Consider the following 19958-nt stretch of genomic DNA (forward strand, 5'->3'; position numbering starts at 1 on the left):
GTATAAAATTTGACTTTCCAGGGCCAAGTTAAGACAATTGTGAAGAATCTTTACCCTTCAGAGCCCCCCAATAGGATTGAATGAGGCTTTGTTGAGATTGCATCATAGTTCTTCTGACTTCTCCTTCTGCTCATTCCTGTTTTTGTCTCTTCCCTTTCTTTTTTTTTTAATTTATTTTTTATTGGTGTTCAATTTACTAACATACAGAATAACCCCCAGTGCCCGTCACCCATTCACTCCCACCCCCCGCCCTTCTCCCCTTCCACCACCCCTAGTTCGTTTCCCAGAGTTAGCAGTCTTTACGTTCTGTCTCCCTTTCTGATATTTCCCACACATTTCTTCTCCCTTCCCTTATATTCCCTTTCACGATTATTTATATTCCCCAAATGAATGAGAACATGCAATGTTTGTCCTTCACCGACTGACTTACTTCAATCAGCATAATACCCTCCAGTTCCATTCACGTTGAAGCAAATGGTGGGTATTTGTCATTTCTAATAGCTGAGTAATATTCCATTGTATACATAAACCACATCTTCTTTATCCATTCATCTTTCGTTGGACACCGAGGCTCCTTCCACAGTTTGGCTATCGTGGCCATTGCTGCTATAAACATCGGGGTGCAGGTGTCCCGGTGTTTCATTGCATTTGTATCTTAGGGGTAAATCCCCAACAGTGCAATTGCTGGGTCGTAGGGCAGGTCTATTTTTAACTGTTTGAGGAACCTCCACACAGTTTTCCAGAGTGGCTGCACCAGTTCACATTCCCACCAACAGTGTAAGAGGGTTCCCCTTTCTCCGCATCCTCTCCAACATTTGTTGTTTCCTGCCTTGTTAATGTTCCCCATTCTCACTGGTGTGAGGTGGTATCTCATTGTGGTTTTGATTTGTATTTCCCTGATGGCAAGTGATGCAGAGCATTTTCTCATGTGCATGTTGGCCATGTCTATGTCTTCCTCTGTGAAATTTCTGTTCATGTCTTTTGCCCATTTCATGATTGGATTGTTTGTTTCTTTGGTGTTGAGTTTAATAAGTTCTTTATAGATCTTGGAAACTAGCCCTTTATCTGATGCGTCATTTGCAAATATCTTCTCCCATTCTGTAGGTTGTCTTTGAGTTTTGTTGACTGTATCCTTTGCTGTGCAAAAGCTTCTTATCTTGATGAAGTCCCAATAGCTCATTTTTGCTTTTGTTTCTTTTGCCTTCGTGGATGTATCTTGCAAGAAGTTACTATGGCCGAGTTCAAAAAGGGTGTTGCCTGTGTTCTTCTCTAGGATTTTGATGGAATCTTGTCTCACATTTAGATCTTTCATCCATTTTGAGTTTATCTTTGTGTATGGTGAAAGAGAGTGGTCTAGTTTCATTCTTCTGCATGTGGATGTCCAATTTTCCCAGCACCATTTATTGAAGAGACTGTCTTTCTTCCAATGGACAGTCTTTCCTCCTTTATCGAATATTAGTTGCCCATAAAGTTCAGGATCCACTTCTGGATTCTCTATTCTGTTCCACTGATCTATGTGTCTGTTTTTGTGCCAGGACCACACTGTCTTGATGACCACAGCTTTGTAGTACAACCTGAAATCTGGCATTGTGATGCCCCCAGATATGGTTTTCTTTTTTAAAATTCCCCTGGCTATTCAGGGTCTTTTCTGATTCCACACAAATCTTAAAATAATTTGTTCTAACTCTCTGAAGAAAGTCCATGGTATTTTGATAGGGATTGCATTAAACGTGTATATTGCCCTGGGTAACATTGACATTTTCACAATATTAATTCTGCCAATCCATGAGCATGGAATATTTTTCCATCTCTTTGTGTCTTCCTCAATTTCTTTCAGAAGTGTTCTATAGTTTTGAGGGTACAGATCCTTTACATCTTTATTCCTAGGTATCTTATGCTTTTGGGTGCAATTGTAAATGGGATTGACTCCTTCATTTCTCTTTCTTCAGTCTGATTGTTAGTGTATAGAAATGCCACTGATTTCTGGGCATTGATTTTGTATCCTGCCACGCTACCGAATTGCTGTATGAGTTCTACCAATCTTGGGGTGGAGACTTTTGGGTTTTCTATGTAGAGTATCATGTCATCGGCGAAGAGGGAGAGTTTGACTTCTTCTTTGCCAATTTGAATGCCTTTAATGTCTTTTTGTTGTCTGAGTGCTGAGGCTAGGACTTCCAGTACTATGTTGAACAGCAGTGGTGAGAGTGGACATCCCTGTCTTGTTCCTGATCTTAGGGGAAAGGCTCCCAGTGCTTCCCCATTGAGAATGATATTTGCTGTGGGCTTTTCATAGATGGCTTTTAAGATGTCGAGGAATGTTCCCTCTATCCCTACACTCTGAAGAGTTTTGATCAGAAATGGATGCTGTATTTTGTCAAATGCTTTCTCTGCATCTAATGAGAGGATCATATGGTTCTTGGTTTTTCTCTTGCTGATATGATGAATCACATTGACTGTTTTACGGGTGTTGAACCAGCCTTGTGTCCCAGGGATAAATCCTACTTGGTCATGGTGAATAATTTTCTTAATGTACTGTGGATCCTATTCGCCAGTATCTTGTTGAGAATTTTTGCATCCATGTTCATCAGGGATATTGGTCTGTAATTCTCCTTTTTGGTGGGGTCTTTCTCTGGTTTTGGAATTAAGGTGATGCTGGCCTCACAGAACAAATTTGGAAGTACTCCATCTCTTTCTATCTTTCCAAAAAGCTTTAGGAGAATAGGTATGGTTTCTTCTTTAAAGGTTTGATAAAATTCCCCTGGGAAGCCATCTGGCCCTGGACTCTTGTGTCTTGGGAGGTTTTTGATGACTGCTTCAATTTCCTCCCTGGTTATTGCCTGTTCAGGTTTTCTATTTCTTCCTGTTCCAGTTTTGGTAGTTTGTGGCTTTCCAGGAATGTGTCCATTTCTTCTAGATTGCCTAATTTATTGGCGTATAGCTGTTCATAATATGTTATTTAAAATCGTTTGTATTTCCTTGGTGTTGGTAGTGATCTCTCCTTTCTCATTCATGATTTTATTAATTTGAGTCTCCTCTCTCTTCTTTTTAATAAGCCTGGCTAATGGTTTATCTATCTTATTAATTATTTCAAAGAACCAACTCCTGGTTCTGTTGATCTGTTCCACAGTTCTTCTGGTCTCGATTTCGTTGAGTTCTGCCCGAATCTTTATTAACTCCCTTCTTCTCTTGGGTGTAGGATCTATTTGCTGTTTTTTCTCTAGCTCCTTTATGTGTAAGGTTAGCTTTTGTATTTGAGTTCCTTCCAGTTTTTGAATGGATGCTTGTATTGCGATGTATTTCCCCCTTAGGACTGCTTTTGCTGCATCCCAAAGATTTTGAACGGTTGTATCTTCATTCTCATTAGTTTCCATGAATCTTTTTAATTCTTCCTTAATTTCCTGGTTGACCCTTTCATCTTTTAGCAGGATGGTCCTTAATCTCCACGTGTTTGAGGTCCTTCCAAACTTCTTGTTGTGATTTAGTTCTAATTTCAAGGCATTATGGTTTGAGAATATGCAGGGGATGATCCCAATCTTTTGGTATCGGTTCAGACTCGATTTGTGACCCAATATGTGGTCTATTCTGGAGAAAGTTCCATGTGCACTTGAGAAGAATGTGTATTCAGTTGAGTTTGGATGTAAAGTTCTGTAGATATCTGTGAAATCCATCTGGCCCAGTGTATCATTTAAAGCTCTCGTTTCTTTGGAGATGTTGTGCCTAGAAGACCTATCGAATATAGAAAGAGCTAGATTGAAGTCACCAAGTATAAGTGTATTATTATCTAAGTATTTCTTCACTTTGGTTATTAATTGATTGATATATTTGGCAGCTCCCACATTCGGGGCATATATATTGAGGATTGTTAAGTCCTCTTGTTGAATAGATCCTTTAAGTATGATATAGTGTCCCTCTTCATCTCTCACTACAGTCTTCGGGGTAAATTTTAGTTTATCTGATATAAGGATGGCTACCCCTGCTTTCTTTTGAGGACCATTCGAATGGTAAATGGTTCTCCAACCTTTTATTTTCAGGCTGTAGGTGTCCTTCTGTCTAAAATGAGTCTCTTGTAGACAGCAAATAGATGGGTCCTGCTTTTTTATCCAGTCTGAAACCCTGCGCCTTTTGATGGGGTCATTAGGCCCGTTCACATTCAGAGTTACTATTGAGAGATATGAGTTTAGTGTCATCATGATATCTATTCAGTCCTTGTTTTTGTGGATTGTTCCACTGAACTTCTTCTTAAAGGGAATTTTAAGAGTCCCCCTTAAAATTTCTTGCAGAGCTGGTTTGGAGGTCACATATTCTTTTAGTTGCTGCCTGTCTTGGAAGCTGTTTATCTCTCCTTCCATTTTGAATGAGAGCCTTGCTGGATAAAGTATTCTTGGTTGCATGTTCTTCTCATTTAGGACCCTGAATATATCCTGCCAGCCCTTTCTGGCCTGCCAGGTCTCTGTGGAGAGGTCTGCTGTTACCCTAATACTCCTCCCCATAAAAGTCAGGCATTTCTTGTCTCTTGCTGCTTTGAGGATCTTCTCTTTATCTTTGGAATTTGCAAGCTTCACTATTAAATGTCGAGGTGTTGAACGGTTTTTATTGATTTTAGGTAGGGATCTATTTCCTGGATCTGAATGCCTGTTTCCCTTCCCAGATTAGGAAAGTTTTCAGCTAGAATTTGTTCAAATACATATTCTGGCCCTCTGGCCCTTTCGGCACCCTCGGGAACACCAATTAAACGTAAGCTTTTCTTCCTCAGGCTGTCGTTTATTTCCCTTAATCTATCTTCATGGTCTTTTAATTGTTTGTCTCTTTTTTCCTCAGTTTCCCTCTTTGCTATCAACTTGTCTTCTATGTCACTCACTCGTTCTTCCACCTCCTTAACCGTCGTCGTTAGGACTTCTAGTTTGGATTGCATCTCATTCAATTGATTTTTAATTTCTGCCTGAATAGCTCTAAATTCTGCAGTCATGAAGTCTCTTGAGTCCTTTATGCTTTTTTCTAGAGCCACCAGTAGCTGTATAATAGTGCTTCTGAGTTGGCTTTCTGACATTGAATTGTACTCCAGATTTTGTAACTCTGTGGGAGAGAGGACTGTTTCTGATTCTTTCTTTTGAGGTGAGGTTTTCCTTCTAGTCATTTTTCTCAGTGCAGAGTGGCCAAAAGCAAGTTGTGTTGGGAAAAGGAGAAAAAGAGAGGAGAGAAAGAAGGAAAGAAAAGAGAAAGAGAAAAAAAAGGAAGAAATAAAATGAAAAAAAAGAAGAAAAAGAGAAAGAAAAAGAAAGAAAGGAGAAAAAAGGGAGGTGGGGGAAGGAAATCAAAAAGCAAAACAAAACAAAACAACAACAACAAAAAAAGAACCACGGGGGAGTATCTTCTGATTCTGTGTACTTTAAGTCCCTTGGCTTCCCCTGGAACTTGTCCGTCTAGCTGGTCTTCTGGGGGAGGGGCCTGTTGTGCTGATTTTCAGGTGTTAGCACTTGGGGGAGCTGCTCTGCCCCCTGCCTGGTGCAGGGCTCAGTGGGGGTTGTTTACCCCGTGAGGCCGCAGTAGGAACAGCCCCAGTGGCCACCGCCAGCTCTGGAGCCCTGGAGTCAGCCCCCGCAGTAACTCCAGAGCTCTCCGTCTGCAGGGCCTGGAGGCTCCGGGCGGGGCCGCTGATCTGCTCAGCTGGGCAGGAGCGTCCTCGCTGTCCTGGGCCCTCCTGGCCTCTGCCTGTCCCCGGGGAGGCCGGGTCCTGGGCTGTGTCCCGGCGCCCTGTGCTCCGGGGCCTGCGCTGGTGGATTCCCGCTCCCGCCCCGCAGCGCCCTCCGCGGAGCCGCCCCCGAGCCCCCCCGAGCTGCTCCCGCCCCACAGCCCCCTCCGCGGAGCCTCTTCCTCTGCCCGAGCCCCTCCTAGCTGCTCCCGCCCCGCAGCCCCCTCCGCGGAGCCGCCCCCGAGCCCCCCCCTCCGAGCTGCTCCGGTCCCGCCGAGCGCGCTGCAGCCCTTAGGGAGCTCGGCGCACTCTCCCGGGGCGCAGGTGTCTGTTAGTGTCCCCGGGAGCCCGAGGGCATCCCCGCCCTCCTGGGTCCTGCTCCACCTCCCCGCGAGCCCCTTTCCGCCCGGGAAGTTCGGTGCAGCTCCTGCTCCTCCGGGACGGGGCTCTCCTGTCTTGGGGACACTCGCCCCGGCCTCAGCCCAGCTCCTCGCGGGGCCCCTCCCCCTTGGAGGCCTTTGTTTATTTCTTTTCCCCCGTCTTCCTACCTTGATAGAAGCGCAAACTCTTCTCACTGTGCATTCCAGGTGTTCTCCCTTTAATTCTCAGGCCGAATTCATAGATTTTCAGGATAATTTGAAGGTTTTCTAGGTAATTTGGTGTGGACAGGTGATTTGGGGACCCTACTCTTCCACCATCTTGCCCCTCCTCTATATATTGAATTATCTTAATTCTGCTTTCCAACTGCCTATCTCACTCACTCCATCTCACCACACCTACCATGCTGATCTTCCTCAGTTTTGTTTCATTGGTAGTTCAGATGCCACTGCTTCTGGTCCTTTCCTGTAACAATTCTTCCCGCATCATGCCATTTAGCTTACCTTAACTCAGCTTTCATGTGTTTGCTTAAAAAGTGTCATGCTAGAGCTTCCTCCATTCCAACTGCAAATTCACTTATCCCTAAATATTAATTGTCTGCTTTTATTCTCTATGTATCTAAGAATGAAGAACTTGTATATGCTTTTCTTCTTACTCTATCCTCAAGTCTTAACACAGTGCTTTACACTCTCAAGATGCTGAACTGATGTGCTTGAGTTTGTTCCATACCAGCCTCGTATATATTGCTTTACTGTGATGCATATTTCCTAGAATAAGCTACCCTTTTCAGAATCCTGTCTGAACAGGCCAAGCCTCCTTCCAACCCATTAATATTCAGGGTATACAGTTTCTATATTGATGCATGAAAAATGGTGGTGATTTGTCTTCCTAATTTTTCCCCACTCCGTTTCCCTCCTTTCCTTTATGGTCCTTTTCACTCTCTCTTATATTCCACATATGAGTGAAACCATATAAAACTCCTAACTCTGGGAAACAAAGAAGGGTTACATAAGGGTGTGTGGGTGAGGGGATGGGGTGACAGGGTGACAGGCATTAAGGAGGGCACATGATGAGATGAGCACTGGGTGTTATACTATATGTTGGCAAATTAAATTTAAATAAAATATTGAAAAAATGTCAAAAAAATTAATCAAAAAGAAAAAGAAAAATGCAGGTGAAGGAGAGATGAAGGTTAGGGGGCAGATGCGACTGCTCACTGCCACTTCTTAGAGAAATCACCTGTCCAGGTCTCTCATGTAATTGACACAGGCAGTGAGCCTCTCATTATGGAGAAATGGTAGGGATGGTACAAAAGCATTGCCTGCCATTTTTCAGGTAATCACTACTTTATACAGTAAAGCTAATTATGTCAGTTATTTCTTACCTTAGTTGGACTTAGTTGGATGAAAATAACTGTCACATTTCTAATTTATTATACTTGATATAAGTATAATTTTTCAATTTAATTCTATGTGGAGTTTCTTTCAGGAAACCTCATCAGTTAGTAAGAAATTCAGAGTGGCCGAAACTTTCCTACAATTTCTAGAATTTGGTAGTATAATTTGGGATTTTATAACTAGTATAATAACTTCAATTTGTTTACATTATATATGTTTTTCCTTTGAAAAATACTTTTAGGTCTGTTTTTCAACCACATTAAATCACATTTGCAAATTTATGCATTGAGAGTATCGGGATACAGATGCTTGATTCAATATTTTTTAACCTGAAAACTATGTATACCTGTTGCTAAATTATATTCTTGAGATAGACTGTGGATTTTTTTTTTTATTTACTTACTGCAACTTGCCTGAAAGATAATTATATTTTTCTGCTCTATTAATATCAGACTTGGCCATGTGGATTATTATGGCCTATGAAATGTTAGGGAAACTTTGAAGGTTCAACATGTGAGTTGTGCTTCAAGCCTGGATCTTAAAGGGTCATTTATATTTATCTTCATATAGAAAGAATGTGGGTATATATATACACATATAAAAAGAATGTGTGTATATATATACATGTATAATCTGTACATATGTATAATATATGCACAGATACATGCGTAAATATGCTTTCAAATGTCATGGAACAAAATGTATTGGAACAAAACCAACATAAATAGAGCCTGTTACTCTTTGGTAAGTGTCTCACTCTCTTGTCAGAGTCACTAAGCTTGTGATCTTTTTAAGTGTAGAACTATCCCACTCACAGATTTAGAGAAGATCTGGAGTAAACAGTCTCTTACAGAATAGAGCAAGACCATCCTATATGGGATACAGTGTTCTTTTGTGGGCAACATTTTCTCAGTTAAGCTGTTCAACTATAGCAACAATGGTATTCAGTGGAGAGCATTCTATAATCCTTTTGCCAGTCCCTTGCCAGTCACCTGATAGGCTGCCGTTGCTTTTCAGATTGTTTTAGAAAATGCAAGGGAAATGACTGCAATCTTTGGAATGACTATTTCTAGGACCATTCTTTCAGTTTCCCCAGAATGTTCAAATTGCATCAAAATAGCATTAACAGGGTCACTTATACTTTTGTTAGCATAACTCTGTGCAGCTATAATTGTATTGTTTTAAGACTTTATTTATTTATTTATTTATTTATTTATTTATTTATTTAAGTGAGACAGAGAGTGAGCAAGCAAGAGAGAGAGCAGGAGCGGGGGGGGGGGGGGCAGAGAGAGAGGGAGAAGCAGACTCCCCACTGAACAGGGAGCCCAATGTGGGCCTTGATCCTGGGACTCCGGGGTCACAACTTGAGCCAAAGGAAAACACTGAATCAACTGAGCCACCCAAGCACCCCTGTGCAGCTAAAGTTTTGATAATAATTTTGGGTTAAAGCAAAGATCAATCAATTTCAAATTATCCTCTCTGTGGCAGTATTGGCTATCTCTCAGTAGAATAAACCTAATATTAGATAGATGTGTCCTTAAAACTATTGAGCCATTCTCTAATCAAAAGTTTCTTGGCAGTTATATTTCCTCTCCTTGAAACTCTTTCACCTGAGATAATGTCCTCTGCCCCTGTCCTCTCTTGCTTTCTACCTTTTTTACCAGAGTTAAATCTAGTCTCAAATCTGCATTCCCCCTACTCATTAAAGCTCCTCTAATAAGCACTTTTGCAGGTTTTCTGCATTGAGCTAATACCAAAGACTGCAGGAAAGTTGAATTAAAGTTTTTTCTTTAAATGATCAAATCATGAGGGCCTCATAAAACCCTAGCTATACAGACAGAAGTGACTCTATATAAAAATGTATTCTCTTAATCCAGATAAAGCCCAAGGAGTCCAGTGTTCATTCTTTTTTTCTTTAATTATATATAGATAAGAAAATTTGCCAAGGTTATATAATCTTTAATAGGAATAACAGGTATTGGTGTTCAGTATATATACCATGTAACCATGCACCTAAAAACATTTATCAACCCTTCTCATACTTTTTCAACCTTTACAGATGAGGAAACCTTTGTTCTGTATGGTTTAGGCAAGGTCTCTAAAACACTGGATGGTAGACATGATATTCTAAACTAGGTCTTCCTGGGTCGAATAACACATGGGAAACAGAATGGGTGACATTCTTGGTTCTGTCCACTACCTGTGTGGCCACTGGCAATTCTTCTAACAACTCTGAGCTTCAGTCAAATCATCTAGAAAATGCAGGGATTAAAACAATCTCAAAAAGTCTATGTAAGTTTCAAAAATCTATGATGTTTCAGGGAGACCTGCTGCAAGTATCACCACTGTAAAATGTGCAGAAGTTTATACTCAGTTTATCAATACTTACTAAAATATTTGCATATGCTAATTTAATCATCTCATAATATTAAGGGAAACAAACTAACATGTATCTGACATCATTCTTCCTCAAACTACATTATTATGATACTCAGACTTCAATCTTCTCTAAATTTGCTGCTCTATGATATCATAAAATTCTCTTTCCACTTAGGAATAACTTCCTGAACACTAAATTTTAAAGACTAACTTTCAAAATCCTTTCAAAGCTTTTAACATAAACATATGATTCCAAACTACTGAGTTTATTTTCCAGAGGGATATAAAGGGTTAAAACGATGAAATATTCAGACTCTGGTTCTTCCTATAGAGGCTGAAGAAAATAGAAGTCAAGTACTCCAGGGTTAAAAGCCACATTTAGTAAGGTAGATCACGAGTAAGTTTCGTCAATGCGATGAAATCATGAAAGTGCTATTTTTGTACAAGGGGAGATGATATCCAAACCAAGCATATAGTATACTAAATCTATATAATTATTCATACATATTTTTGATGAATGGAAATAAATATACCTTGTCATTCCATCTGTTTTGTTAAGCCAATGCCTAGCCAATTTCAAATAATTTGCTACTATCCTGCTACTGATTGCCAGTAGATCCAAAAGATTGGTACACAGTATCATACTGCAGGATGTGATAGAATAGGAAGTTCTTCATTATTTCCAAGTAAGTGATTGCAGTGATAGTGTCTTAAAAGTTGTGTAATTGAAATACTAGCTGTATATTGCTTCAAGCAGGCATGCTTTCAAGTGAATGAAATAAAAATCCTTTTAAAACAGAAAAGTGTATTTCCTGCTCTCTTCCCTTCCAGTCATCTCACACGATTATGATTATTATAATTTGGCAATTATAGAACTTTTAAAATGGATTGCGCTTAAGTTAAGAACTATTATTACCACCATATTCTGAATTAAGAATTAAGCACATAGATTTCATCAGTGAGGCCTCTCAGCCACTCTACCTTCTGTTAATCTGAACACTAGAAGATGAAAAGGTCAGGCCCAACAACTATACATACTGAATAGCTGTTTAACACAGCAAGAGACACTATTATAGGCTGGATACCAAGATTGCAGCCGGAAAAAACTGAGCCACTGGCGGTTGTAGAAGTGAACCTTTCCAGATTTAATTAAAACTATACATGAAGATACTATGGACAATGAATCAGACACCATGACAACTACCACAGGCTTTCTGTACGTGGATGACAAAGGAAGGCTATCATTCAGAAAAAGATATTAAATCCAGAAGATAATGCTGTGGAGCAAGTTTTTACCTAATAAAAATTGAATGCCTTTTTGCTGTTTTCTGAATGCCTTTTGCTAGGATGGAAATAGATGGTAGCTAAGTGCATTTTTATGTTCGAGTTCATATTTTCTAAATATTTTTATAGCATTTAACAGAGGAAGTATATATTCTGAAATATTTGATAAAAATGAAATTTTAATGCATATCTAACAACTTCTTTCTCTAGGCCTTTTCAATGAGAAAGTTACTATTTATAATATTTATGGAAGTACTTTTTAAAAGACTATTTCTAAATAACCACCAAAGGCTCTGTGGTTACAATTAGTTTTCAGTCTGAAAGTGCAGTAAAGTGTAATTCCCCATAATATAAATTTTCAGAATTATTAAGTGATAGTAAGAACTGTTTTAAAATTCATTACCCTGATGAGTTATTCTATTCCTATTATTCCTATAATTTTAATATATTTAAATCATAAGAGGTGGAGGAAAAAAGCAAACAATTAAAATGGAATCTGTATCCTCTTCATTCCACGTCAGTTATTCAACTGAGTTAAAATAGAAAGTAAAAGCAACTCATTTCAGAGAACATTCAAATGATCAACATATCGACTTCAGTATTATTATTGGTTAAAAGAAAAATCACTGGTGTTTTATAGTTGAGCAATATTAGGAACAAACCAAGTATTAGAATTATTCTTAATATGTAAAAAGAAGAGGAAATTGTACAAATGTATGCATATGCTAACAAATTATTTTCTTTTTCTTTAGGATTTTATTTATTTATTTGAGAAGAGAGACTACAAAGGAGGGATGGGGCAGAGAGAGAGGGAAAAGGGCAAGCAGACTCCCTGCTGAGCAGGGAGCTAAGATGCAGGGCTCATCCCATAACCCTGAAATCAGGTCCTGAGATAAAGGCAGACACTTAACCAACTGAGCCACCTAGCACCCCAAATTATTTTCTTTTAAACCAGGCATGATTGGGGCACCTAAGTGGCTCAGCCAGTTAAGCATCTACCTTTGGCTATAAGGTCATGATTCCAAGATCCTGGGATTGAGCAGGGAGCCTGCTTCTCCCTCTCCCACTTCCCCTGTTTGTGCGCACTCTTTCTCTCCCTCGGAAATAAATACAATTTAAAAAAAAAAAAACAGGCATAATCTGTGACAAAAAATATAATCAACTACTATTCTACAAGAAGTGAGGACTGAGAATAAAAGTAAGCATAAGAACTCAACAGTATTCATTGATTTAAATACTTTGTCTTTTCTTTCCATTTTACAACAGTAACCACAATGTCATTTCACAAAATACTTTGGAGAAATAGTAACTATCTTATAACAAAAATAATGGCATGCCATTGTACCAATAAAGAATAATATGGGTGTATTATTTGGGCTGACATAAGTACCACAAATTAGATGGCTAAAACAACAGAAATTTAGTATCTCATAGTTCTGGAGGTTAGAAGTTTGAAATCAAAGTTCTGACGGAGTTGGTTCCTTCAGAGACCCATGAGGGAGGGATTTGTTCAGGCCTTTCTCATTGTCCTATAGATGGTCATTTTCATGTTCACACACTGTTCCCTGTGTATGTGTGTCTGTCTCCAAGTTTCCCTTTTCCATAAAGACACTAGTTATATTGGAGTAAGACCCACCCTAATGACCTCACTCTAACTTGAATACCTCTAGAAAGACCCTATCTCCAAACAAGGTCACATTCTGAGGTATTGAGAGTTAGGACTTAAACATATGAATTTTGGAGGGGCACAATTCAATCCATAATAAACAGCTTCAAGATCTTAACTAGAAACCTGGGATTTCTTTAAGTAGATGGTTAGTTATGTGCACATTACTCCCTGGCTTAAAAACATAACCGAACATTAAATAATATTTATATAGATCTACTGATGCTCTTTTATTTTACTCTACAGAACCCCTCTCTTACATCTCATTTAGAATATTATGTAACGAATTCTTTATATTTTATCTGTTTTGTAACTGAGTTTTTTCCCCCAATATACCTCAGAATCAGGCATGTGCTCTCAAACACCAGGAAATGTTCAATGTTCAAAATGTAAAAAAAAAAAAAAAAAAAAAAAAAAAAATCAATAATGAAAAATAAATGGTTTGATACTCAGGGAACATTAGAAATATTTACAAACTAAAAATCTTTTTTTTATATAATCAGGAAACTTATTCTTTACACACATCCTCCTCGAGAAAACTACAGTAATCAACCATATATTTACTTTTAAAAAGTCAACACATAATAGCACAAAACTTCAATAAAACTGTTAAGTAAAATAAAGAAAGAAAGAATGAAAGAAAGAAGAAAGAAAGAAAGAAAGAAAGAAAGAAAGAAAGAAAGAAAGAAAGAAAGACTGTCGAATAAAGCTGAATGGTAGGAAGTTATTTACATGCTATGAAAATTCTTCCGAATTCCTGTGAACGAATGATATCAGTTTTTAGAACCTTTCATTTATCTAGCATTTGTGCTTTTATTGATAGAAAAGTCAGTAAACAAGCAACATTTGAAAATATTAAAGTATAGTCATAAGATGTCAGGTCTGTAAGCATACATATGTTCAACTCCTAACTCTATTACCTAATTCTTGGAGGACCTGGGGCAGTCACTTAGTTTCTATAACCTTCAGTTTCATCTTGTGTCAATAAGTAATGACATATTTTGAGTATTTAGAAGACTGCTTGGTCCATAGTAAGAATTCAACATGTCAATGATTTTACTCTTGAAATAAAGCTTGATTTTTTTTACTTTGTTAGTCTATAATTTTATTTCTCCCTTCAATTTTACAGACAGAACACACAACTGTAGTATGGCTATATGAAGTAAAACTCCTATGTGAATACAATGTTTGAGATGGCCTTGAGAACATATTTTCTGACAGTAACAAAAAATAGCAGAAAATGATAAGAATTAGATGCCCATAGGGAGGAGTTTCCTTTCTTAATTTTTTTTAAAAGAGAGCAGTTATAAAAAGGAAAAGAAACCTGTTTATGACAGCTTAAGTGTCAATAATATGTGGTATGAAACAAGGTCAATTTTCCTCCTAAAGAAAAAACACAGGCAATAAATTCTGTGGTTTTCTGAAAAGATAAGAACCTTGCCAAGAAGACGTTGTGGACCTTGCATGTAAGTATCACTTGTTTTATTTTAAGCTCATCTATTGTACCTGATATAAATGTCAAAAACATGGCATGAATGCAAAGACTTTAAAAGCTCTAGTAACATAAGAATAGAGCTGGATGTGATTAGAGAGCTGGATCAAGGTTTCAATGTCCAATGACGTTTATGGTAGAAATGATATTTAGATACACAATTTAGAGGGTTTATCTTAGAATAGAGAGTTAAAATCAGCTATTCAACAAGTTAAAATTAGTAGTAAGTAACTCTTAACAGGATGACAAATGATGTTTCTATCTTGAATTGAAAGATAAATCAAATTCAAAATAAAATCTCAATTCCCTTAGACAAAGCATGAGAAAGCAGCTAAGTGCTTTTTACTTTGATTGTACCCCCCCCCTTACTTCTCAAATTACGACACTAGCATACTCTTTGAATAATGAAAATGTGGTCTCCCTGTTACTATCAAAGTTGCTGTTTTCATTTCTCTAGCATTTGTCAGTGTGTTGATGAAAGCACTCAGATTTTTGTGTTTCTGTATCATAAACACAAATATAATGGGCACAGACTTTTCACAGGTAGATTCACAGAATAAACTTTTTCTTTTCTAATCAGGAAAATGCCTCAGCCTTGTTAATGAGTATTTAGGCCAATAAGGCATCTTGATTATATGCCGAATGCTTCAGCAAAAAGCCTATGGTCAAGATGTTGCATAAATGCTAACATGCAGGAGGTCAGCAAATGTATTTGAAATGTATAAACTACTGAGCGTATATGGTATACACTAGATTGCAATATCTTTATCTTATCAATTGCCATGTTAATTTTAATAAATTTATTATCTTAGATTATTTGCATTAACTATCTGTTCCACAGTATTTCAATTTATTTCATGACCTATGTGTTGTTAATTGACTATTTCAACCTCAGAATTAAGCAGTTTTAATAAATGTGGAAGTTAGCTTTGATGGCTGACTTTCTACATTCTCATTTTATTTAGTATTTCTTTATGGTGACTATTAGATTAAAACTGACCAACTAACAGATCATTTGCCTAATGCAGATTTTTGTGGGCACTCAAATCTGTCCTAATAATCTATGAAAAGATACACCATTTCATACCCGTGGAAAATTAAACTGACACTTCTGAACAGCCAGTGCCCTTCAGCTTTCTAAAAGGATGGATTATACAGTCAAATTCCCTTCCACCTGGCTACCATCCTTGACATTACCTAGACATCACCCTTACTGCTCTCACAATTTGTGACTAAGCCTTCTGGTTGGTGGTCAGCATACACACATCAACCTCAATCTCAGATATAAACTGTGAGGGGTGAACTTTTATTAAAACAGCAAACAGTATTAATATGAGCAGGAAACTCAAAGTCAGTTCTGCACAGAGAAAAGAAAAAAACTGGGGAAGTCATAGTCAATTTTGGCTGGTTAACACTTCTAAAAAAAAAAAGACTCACTAATGTGAAAAGAAATCAAATTCATTGCCTTCAAGAAAAGGTTTCTAGCAACTCTCATTCCACCTATTTATCACTTGACTTTGATCTTACACAGAGTCTTCCCTTACTTCCTCTTCCTAAAGGAAACCTTAGAAGGAAATTCAATCGGACACCCCTTATGTACAATCACTAATTTCCCTCATGGTATTTTCCCATTTCACACAATCCTAAGCAGCTCGAGTATATGTCTCTGTAACCAGACTCTATCTAAAGGAGGCATATAGGGATGAACCGCATGAATTATTTTTGGCTTCCATGAGAATGGAACCCAAATCATAATAACTCTTATGGTTTTAACTAGTATTTTAAGCTATTCTTAAGATATCTTTGAAGTAGTTATGCTTTATTTCCCCCTATTTCACCCTTTGATCAGTTACAAAAGTAAAGAATACAGGACTTTGAAATTATCATTCACTCCTCACTCACTCCTACATTAATATTTTAATAAATCCACTTTGATGCACAGAAAAAAAAAAAAAGGTCTCCAAACTGTAAAACTCTTTCAGAGGGACTTAACATGGACTTAAGTAAAAAAACAGAGTGTATATTACATAATATTTGATAGTAATTAGATTTAATTACAAAAAAACACTTCTCCATGATTATAAATTTAAATCATATTCATTGAAGAAAATATGTATTCTTTTTCTTATCTTCTATATATTGACATATATAATATACATATTTCTTGATATTATATTATACAGAAAGTTTTACATCCTTCATTTTCACTTGGCATTATATTAAAAGTGCTTTTGGACATTAGTTATAACTTCCATAAAATTTTCCTAAAAGCAATGCCTCTTGACAGCTATGGATTCTTGCAGCTGACCTTTGGCAATGGCTATGTAATTGCCTGGTGGTAGAACCCAGAAGATCTTCTCTCTCAACTAACAATGGCTTTCTGGAACTCTGTTTATTACAGCAACAGAACTTTGAGGGATTTGTTTCTCTCTGGTGCCTCTAGCCACGGGACAGTACCCAATTCCCTTGGTTTGACTTCACAGTGCCACCACTTGCTGCATCCACTCAAGACAATCGCTTCTGTGCTATGCATTTTTTTCAAATCCTCTAAGAGCGTCCCCAGGAAACCTTTTGCATAATGAGACAAAATTATATATTCTTATTTACTTTTTCAGTTTCTTTTGATTTCTTTAAATTTAAATCCTGGCTCAATGATGTTATTTTAGCTCATGATGAAATTCTCTATCCCTTAAAGTGTATGTCTTCCCAAGTCTTTCTTTGTAGAGCCAACAATGATCTTGTGGAGATCTCTAGATTGAGATTTTACATGGATTTGGCAATAACCCCACATTTATCTTACCCTGAACTATTTCTCATCTTCCTGATGAAGTACTATGCACAAATGGAATTCCAAATACATCCGTGATTTCCTCACAGTTTCCCAAACTAGATATGTAAACTAATGTCTATTAATTGCCTGGTTTTACAACTAGCTTGTTTATCTTGCAAATAAATGGTACCCTAGAGGGGTCAGCCTTTTATGACAGTTTTGTATGTTCTCTGAAGTAGCACTGCCATGGGTCTTTGTAACTGATCTTGCACTGAAAAATGTAGGGATTTACAAGCACTCTGCTCTCAACGTTTGAGAGAACAAGCAAATTGAATGAGTAAGTAGATGCAAAGGAAAGGCATAAATACACATCAAATTTTGCACATTACTGGTGAAAGCTGCCAAGCATTTATGATGCATTTTAATTAGGTGTAGAAAAATGGACATGTGAAAAAGCCTAAGCTCAGCAAGAGCACGATTATTTGTCTGTTTGGTTCACTGGGGTATTCTGAACACCTAGCAGAATACCTGCAACACAATAGGAATACCCAATAAATATTTGTTAAATAAACAAGTAGTAGTTTAAACAATTTAGCTCACTAGAATCATTCAAAGAACTGTGGCAATTGTTCTTTTCAACCCCTGCTCTTATCACCTGTTATTTTGTCATTCAAAATATAGTCTAACTTTGCTTAAAGGAAGACATTTCTGTATGGCCAAATAGGACAAACAGCCATCCACAAACATCTATAGAATAATACCTATATCATCTAAGCATTAATTTTTGTCTATACCTAGTCTACCTTTGCATGAAATATCTTTAAAGGGTAATATGGTATGTATAATATACATATTATATTTAATATTCAAATAAAATATAAAGTAAAATGGAAAAACATGGGGCACCTGGGTGGCTCAGTGGTTGAGCATCTGCCTTTGGCTCAGGACATGATCCCGGGGTCCTGGGATTGAGTCCCATACCAGGCTCCCCACAGAGAGCCTGCTTCTCCCTCTGCCTATGTCTCTGCCTCTCTCCGCGTCTTTCATGAATAAATAAATAAAATCTTTAAAGAAAAGGAATGGAATAATAAATTGTATCATTTTCTAAAATATTTCTAGCCTCAAGATATTGCCATATGAAATGAAAAATCCATTGACCCCTTCCAAATGCGCTGTTCATTATTTCTAATTAGACTTATATTGCATAGAGACATTCTCAAAAATCACTGTCAAATTTCATATTAACACTAAAGAAATAATTTATTACATGCAGAGCACCCAAACTAGTAATGATTTCATACTATTACTGTTGAATTATTACTTATATATATTACATTCACTGTTTATAAATGTGATGAATTGTCTTGACATTCTTATACAACATTCACACATGATAGTTGTGTACAGGAATTTTGGGAATAATCACTTTCCTAGTGACATAAGGCAAGCAAAAACTTTGGTTTAAATTATTTTACTATAGTGCTCCTTCATGAAGAAGAAAAATTACAGCAGAGTCTTATTAAATAAAATTGAATGTGTCATTTTTGTATACCTAAATCACAGTGGCTCGTTGAAATATTTGCCCTCAACAATAACAAACAAATAAAAATGACAACAAAACCTCCAACTTTCCACTAAGAAAAACTAAACTGCTTAAAAAGAGATAAAAATGAACTAGGATACAGCTTTTCTTTTGTACCACAAGATGCTGTAAAATAACACAAAATCCACAACTTGCAATGGAAACAGGATTTTGAACCCATAATCTTATGTCTATTCAATCACAAGAATCTAATAAAGACATTTTTAATCATACAAAGACACACACTCCTGCATTCCTCTGTTTCTCAATCCATATCTGTTTCATTTTCCTCCTAAGGACTTGCTTCTTCTCTAAGGCTTTTATTTTCTGCTTCCACATAAGTTTCATATGCAACATACCATGACTCTTCATAGCAATGATTCTGGCTCTACTTCATCATTTACAGATCTAATTACCAATATCTGCTCAATTTATTGCTGTGTATCTTAGTTCAAATTTCTATAGTGAGAGAAACTGATTGACTCAACCTAGATCGGGTACCTGTTTTTGGTTCCATCAACTGTCAGCTAAGGTACAGGGGCACCTGGTATCAACATGACCATCTGAGCTTTGGGAAAAAAGGAGAGTATAGAGTGCATATTTTTTTAGAAAGAAGTGAAACAAAGATGAACACATCTAATAGATCTAACCAAGGACAAGTTGATATGGCAGGCAGCTTGATTATAAAAGAAAGCATAGACTTTGGAATTAAAGATCTGGATGCTTAACAACAGATTTCTTTTTTTTTTTAACAACATATTTCTAATGTCCCTGATTATCAATGTTCAATGATAAAACCGTCTACTCCAGGCACTGCTGTGAAGCATTATATAATAAAACACATGATGTGCCCAGCCCCAAGTCTAAAACATAACAGTTAATTAATAATAGCTTGCTTTCCATACATCAACCAACCATTGAATTTACACCCAAAAAAGATAATCTGTCTTGTATAAATATTTTTAAAAGATGTATTTATTTATTTTAGAGAGACCACAAGTGGGAGGGGGAGAGAGAATTTCAAGCAGACTCCACACTGATCACATAGCCCAACACAGGGCTGAATCCCATGATCCTGAATCATGACCTGAGCTGAAACTAAGAGTCGGACGTTTAACCAACTACACTACCCAGGCACTCGTCTTGTATAAATTATTTAAATGATTAAAAACACCAGGTTTTGAATAGAGAAGAAATGTTCTTGGAGGGAAAATATACTGAAATTAAAACTTATACTCTTAGTTCACAAAAGCATTTTCATTATTGATCTAGAGATCTAAGAGCTTCTGAATTGGGATAGATCAATAAGTGATAATGATGG

General features: G+C 37.3%; 1 protein-coding gene across 12 annotated transcripts in view; it reads right to left on the reverse strand.

The window, feature by feature from the left end:
• Window positions 1–19958, reverse strand: part of LOC140620186 (zinc finger protein 385C-like) — a 450118-nt gene that overhangs the window by 315029 nt on the left and 115131 nt on the right. Inside the window, exon 7 of one of the 12 annotated variants that reach the window (XR_012019947.1) lies at window positions 16365–16853. The exons of the other annotated variants lie outside the window; for them this stretch is intronic. The gene's annotated coding sequence lies outside the window, so the exon portion shown is untranslated. Of the gene's footprint in view, window positions 1–16364; window positions 16854–19958 lie in introns of those variants that run through there. 12 annotated transcript variants of the gene reach the window in all.

This window comes from Canis lupus, chromosome 28, assembly GCF_048164855.1.
Source record: "Canis lupus baileyi chromosome 28, mCanLup2.hap1, whole genome shotgun sequence".
Lineage (NCBI taxonomy): Eukaryota > Metazoa > Chordata > Mammalia > Carnivora > Canidae > Canis > Canis lupus.